This window comes from Triturus cristatus, chromosome 6, assembly GCF_964204655.1.
Source record: "Triturus cristatus chromosome 6, aTriCri1.1, whole genome shotgun sequence".
Taxonomy (NCBI): Eukaryota; Metazoa; Chordata; class Amphibia; order Caudata; family Salamandridae; genus Triturus; species Triturus cristatus.
Genome location: NC_140589.1, coordinates 494,481,812 through 494,488,030, shown reverse-complemented (window position 1 = coordinate 494,488,030; position 6,219 = coordinate 494,481,812). Strand labels below are relative to the sequence as shown.

General features: G+C 50.5%; 2 pseudogenes; both read left to right on the top strand.

Annotated features, from left to right (window-relative positions):
* The first annotated feature begins 2,727 nt into the window (after positions 1 to 2,727).
* LOC146817321 (28S ribosomal RNA) lies at positions 2,728 to 4,138 on the top strand (annotated as a pseudogene).
* Positions 4,139 to 4,141: 3 nt separating this feature from the next.
* Positions 4,142 to 5,605, top strand: LOC146817320 (28S ribosomal RNA; annotated as a pseudogene).
* The last annotated feature ends 614 nt before the right edge of the window (positions 5,606 to 6,219 follow it).

Here is a 6,219-nt window from a genome sequence, read left to right as displayed (position 1 = left end):
TTTTTTACTGTAATAACGATCGGCGTCCTTGGCGTGCTGGCGTAATTACATTGAAAGTGAAAGTAAAATGAGCCGATTGACTCATTGATAAAACAAGGGTCAGTCTTAGGTGGAAAAATGTGCTGCGTCTGTGTTGCATTTTGGGCCATTTCCTGTTGCGGGCACTAGATCTACCCACACAAATGAGGTACCATTTTTATCGGGAGACTTGGCGGAATGCCGGGCGGAAGGAAGTTTGTGGCTCCCTGCAGATACCAGAACTTTCCATTACAGAAATATTTATTAAAAAATGTGTTTTTTAGTCAAAGTTTGAGGTTTGCAAGGGATTCTGGGTAAGAAAATGTGGTGAGAGCCATGCAAGTTAGCCCACCCTGAATGGCCAGAGGTGTCTAGTTTTCAGAAATGTACAGGTTGGCTAGGATTTCTCTGGTGCCTGCTGAGCTAGGGTCCTAAATCTAAGGGAACAAAGAATAGTAGAACAAGTGTTATTACTAGGCCTGGGCAGTGAACTCTGCTCCGTTCGTGGAGTTTGCGGAGTTTTCTGCACTCCGCGCTCTGCAGAGCTCCCAGAGTGCAGAAAACTCTGTTCCGCATAGTGCAGCAAAGTTTCCCCACTTGCGAATGGTAAGTTGGCAAACGTGAGCTACTGCTCGGGTAGAATTTCTACCTGAGCAGCAGGAAGATCAGCGCAAGCAGCAGTTCGCTCTGCACTCTGCCACTTGCAGAACTCCGTGGAGTTTTTTAGTCACTACGCGGAGTTCTGTGTAACGAAACTCCACGAACTACGCCCCGGCCTGGTTATTGCCAATAGTCTTTCTCTGCATTTGCACCTTCCAAATGTAACACAGTGTGTAGGAAAGAAGGCATTTTGAGAAATTCCCTCTAATTCACATGCTAGTATGGGTACCAGCAAATTCAGAGATGTGGAAATTACCACTGCTTCTAATCTTCTTGAACAAACTGTAATGTACATGACTGTAAAATGGTCTCAAATTGTGTAATGATTGTCAACTCACCAGAATGGTTGAGTAGGCTCTAAAGAGAAGTCGACCTGCCAAAATCAGACTCACCATAGTGAGTAGGCAAGTAGATTTTTCGAGACCTGCCACAACATGAAGAGCCCGGAACTGGGGGTTCATCAGGCCCATTGAGGCTTTCCCTGCTTGGCCATGTTCAGAAGCTCTGACTGGGCCCCCACGGCGGGCCCTCGGATGGGAGCTCCCAATCATGAGCTCCGTCCTCCAGCCCATGACATGGCCAAGCCTGCGGGACAGGGTCCCGCTAGCCCGGAGAGGTCTACTCTGCGCGGCTGGTGTCAGAAGCTCCAACTGGGCACTGCTGGGACCTGGGGCAACCGCCCTTATGCTGGACACCATCCGGCTGCACTGTGAAGGGTTAGGACAGGGGAATCTATTGAGCCTGGGAGGCTTCCCCTGTTTGGCTGGGTTCAGTAGCTGTGACCAGACCCACAAGGGGCCCTGGGAATGAGCCTTCATCCTGGGCTCTGTCCACCAGCTGGCCATAACATGGAGGGCCCAGGATAGGTTTTCATCAGGCCTAGGGAAGCTTCAGCTGCATGGCTGGCTTCAGGAACTCTGACTAGGCCACCAAGCCAGGCCCCTGTGTGTAAGCCTGCCTCCTGGCCAACGTCCTCCATCCCGCCACACTGCGAAGGGACTGGGACGGGGGTCCATCGGGCCCGGTAGGCTAACCCTCCTTGGCCGGCTTCAAAAGCTCTGACTGGGGCATAAGCAGACCCAGGGGTGGGGACCCCCTATCCTGGCAGTGAAGGCTCCTCCACTTCTTTTGAACAGTGCAAAGTAAAGAAAATATAAAATGATAATAACTTTGAGTAATTATCAATTTATCTATCCTTTGCGAGCGGGCACGTGGGCGGGGCTGCTCTGTTCTCGGAACAGGGCAGGGAAGGAATGGTTTTCCCACTCCTAAGAGCGCAATGACTGTTTGGTCAGCCCTCTCAGGCATTGTTTCCTATGTGGAGAACATGCCCAGGCCCCTATTCCCGGGTTGAGCGTCGAACCAGGATGCTCAAATCCAATCACAACGTTGTTTTGTGATTGGTCAGGGGAGCCTGGGTGCTTACCAATCACAATATTGCATTGCAGTGTTGTGATTGATCAGGAGAGCCTGGCTGTTTTTCCTAGCTTCCTGTTCCTTGAGTCCCATGAGGATAGCAGGAGCAGAAATGCGGGACCCGGCGACAGGGTAAGTGTATATTGATATATTTTTTGCATTGTGCAAACTTCGCGCCCCCGTGACCCCTCACACACCCCCATACCCGCTCCACCACCCCTGAGTCATGCGGCCTGCCACTGTGTCCTGGGCTCCGTCCTCAGGCCTGCCACATGGCAAAGCACCCAAGACGGTGTCCCGTGGGCCTGGGGAACTCTCCCCTACACAGCCTGGTCCAGGAGCTCTGACCAGGTACCGGGGTTGGAACTCCCACCCTGGGCTCTGTCCTCTGGTTTGTCACACTGCCACGGGCCTGGGATGTTGTGCATCAGGCTCGGAGTGCCCCTCTGTCCTGGGCTCCACCCTTGGGCCTGCCAAGTGGCAAAGCACCCTGGACGGGGCCCCGCGGGTCCGTGGAGGCCTCTCCTGTGCAGGCGTTGGACTCCGTCTGGGACCCTGGGTGGTTGCTCCAGCCTTGGGCTTCATCCATCAACCTGCCACACCACCAAGGGTCTGGGAAGGGGGTCTATTGGGCCTGGGGAGGCCTCCCTGCTTCACCTGCATGTTAAGGTGAACTATGCCTGGGCAGGGCAAAGCCAGAGGAAACTCTGGTGGATGTCCATAGAGATCCTGACATGCAAATTGGTCATCGACCCTGGTATAGGGGCGAAAGACTAATCGAACAATCTAGCTGTTGGTTCCCTATGAAGTTTCCGTCGAGATTTCTGGCACTTGGAACTAGGCCCCAGTTTTATCTGGTAAAGCGAATCATTAGAAGTCTTGGGGCCTAAACAATCTCACCCTGTTCTCAAACTTTAAATAGGTAAGAAGCCCAGCTTGCTGGTGTGGAGCCAAGCATGGAATGTGAGAGCTCAGTGATCCACTTTTGGTAATCAGAACTGGCACTGTGGGATGAACCAGACGCCGGGTTAAGGTGTCGGAAGCCAATGCTCATCAGATCCCAGAAAATGTGTTGGTTCATATAGACAGCAGGACTGTGGCCATGGAAGTCGGAATCCGCTAAGGAGTGTGTAACAACTCACCTGGAGAATCAACGAGCCCTGAAAATGGATGGCGCTAGAGTGTCGGGCCCATTCCCGGCCACCACTGCACTGAGAGCCATGGAGTCTAAGCTGTGATGAGTAGGAGTGCCACTGCAGTCTGCAAAGATGTAGGGACGAGGGCCTGGGTGGGGCCATCGCAGGTGCTGATCTTGGTGGTAGTAGCAAATATTCAAACAAGAACTTTGAAGGTCGAAGTGGCGAAGGATTCCATGTGAACAGCAGTTGAACATGGATTAGTTGGTTCTAAGAGATGGACGAGTGCCGTTCGGATGGTATGGGCGATGGCCTCCGTTGCCCTTGCTGATCCCTGAACCCAGACTGGCATAGACAGGCATCCATGTGGCGTCCAGTGCAGTGGTGGCTCGCAGCGGGAGAGGGGCAGGATGGGGGTAGTGGACTCCGACATATGGCAGAATGGAGTAAATTAAGTAAATAAATAAATAAAACTATTTACCTTGCGTGTGCTGCATCACCAACTCGGCGATGCAGCGCATGCAAGGTAAATAGATTTATTTATTTATTTACTTACTTTACTCCGTTCCCCTGTATGTTAGAGTACACTATTCCCCCACCCTGCCCCTCCCCCTCATCGCCCCGCAGCACTCCCTCTGCGAGCCGCCACTTGTCCAGTGCGGTAATACAAACAATTCTGGGGAAGCCAGCGGGAGCCCCTGGAATAGTTCTCAATTCTTTGTATAGGACAGGACACCCTGGGATGGGGTTGCCCTGAGAAAGGGACCTGAGCTTTGGAAAGTGGTATGGTTCTGGTTGTGTCCGGTGAGATCTTGCTGGTCCTTGAAAATTGGGGGGAGATTGTGTGAGTCTCGCACTGGGCTGCACCCATCTCTGCAGCAGGATTCCAAGTTGAACTGCATCTGGCATGTTGGAACAATGTAGGTAAGGGAAGCCTGCTAGTCAGATCCGTAAATTTGGGATAAGGATTGGCTCTAAGGGCTGGGTCGTCAAACAAGGCTGGGTGGGCCACGCTGCTAGATGAGACTTCACTCTCTGGTGCAGTGGCGACTCCGGGGCGGCGGCAACTATGGGCGTGAGCTAGGCCCTTCCTGAACATCACTGCAGCTATGGTGGTCACCTCTCCCCGGGCTAGGGCCAGTGTTTCTACCTCAGCTGGCGCCTAGAAGTTGACTTAGAGCTGACTTAGAACTGGGGCAACCAGGGCAATGCAATTGTTTGATTAAAACTAAGCATTGTGAAGGCCCTAGGTGGGTGTTGACTCGATGTGATTTGTGCCCTGTGCTCTGAATGTCAAAGTGAAGAAATTAAATGAAGCGCAGGAAAACGGCGGAAGTAACTATGACTCCCTTAATGGTAGTAAAATGCCTCATCATCTAATTAGTGAGTCGCATAAATGGATGAACAAGATGTGCACTGTCACTACCTTCTATTTAGTGAACCCATAACCGAGGGAATGGACTTGGCCTTGTGAAAAGACATCAGAGGTAAAGGAGTATTGGGAGGACCTTGTGCGGTTGGTAAAATACCACTACTAATATTGTTTTTTCACTTACCCAGTGAACCGAGCCCCATGGGGCTCTCGCTTCTGGCTCCAAGCACCCCGCACTCACCGGGCGCAACCCGTTCCGGGCGAAAGTGGCAGGTGAGGAGTTTGACTCGGGTGGTAAACCTGTCAGATGATAACACAGTTGTTCTAAGGCGAGCTCAGGGAAAACTCCCAAAGAGCAAATGGGCAAAAGCTTGCTTGATCATGATTTTCAGTATGAATACAGACCGTGAAAGTGGGGATGCACTATCCTTCGACCTTTTGGGTTTCAAACAGGAGGTGTCAAAAAGTTCCCATAGGGATAACTGGCTTGTGGCAGGCAAGCGTTCATAGCTATGTTGCTTTTTCGTTCTTCTATGTTGTCTCTTCCTATCATTGTGAAGCAGAATTCATCAGGCATTGCATGGTTCACCAACTAATAGGGAACGTGAACTGGGTTTAGACCGTCATGTGACAGGTTAGTTTTACCCTACTTGTTGCTATAGTAATCCTGCTCAGTACGAGAGGAACCACAGGTTCAAACATTTGGTGTATGTGTTTGGCTGAAGAGCCAATGGGGCGAAGCTACCATCTATGGGATTATGACTGAATGCCTCTAAATCAGACATACCGATGCAGATGTTGTTTGGGAATACGTACGTACGAATAGGTAGCACACTCTTGGACAGGAATCTTTCCAGGGAGAAGAGCAAGACAGCACCTATGATGTAGGTCTACCATCTATAGTCCGAGGTATGGAGTCTGCAGATAACGCCCAGAGATCTTCTAATATATAATCATTCTGCTTCTGTACAAGGGGAGGGAGGTTAGGGTATACAGTCTTCATAATGAGAGCTCCTTTCATGATTTATGGACTAATTGCTATGCTTACCATATTTGTGTTATGCATTTTCTTGCGCATTGTGGCACGTATACTGTACCTTAGAGCACATTAGTTAAAATAAATATTTTAAACTTATTCATGTGTCTGTCGGATCTTATTGTGGACAAGAACAAGAGTGCGAGTGAAAGGGTATTTCTTGCCATCGCGATTCTTGAGAGAGTCAGGAGTGTTGAGTTCTGGGGTGTCTAATCGTTTGCTTCTCTGCAAGTTAGTGGGAGAGCAAGTGAGACACTATAGCCAGTTGGTCCTTGGCTCATAGGTACTAAGGTGGTAGGATGACCCAGACCCTATGCACTAAGGTTCCATAATCCTACGCATAGTTCTGTATGTGCAGAATCCCTGCAACATGGCGCCCCCAACGTTTTGTCTTCTACATATTCACAGGACCCCTGAGTAGCGCTTGTGCTTGTCCACGATACCCTATCACTGGTTCTCAGAGACGTCCGTAGTGAGGGGGCTTCGCCTCCTGCATTTGTCGGGTACACCTATTTCTGTAGGTTATTCAAGCTTCAAGTTTAAAAGGTTTTTCGACCCATTTGCGCTACCATTTTATTGGC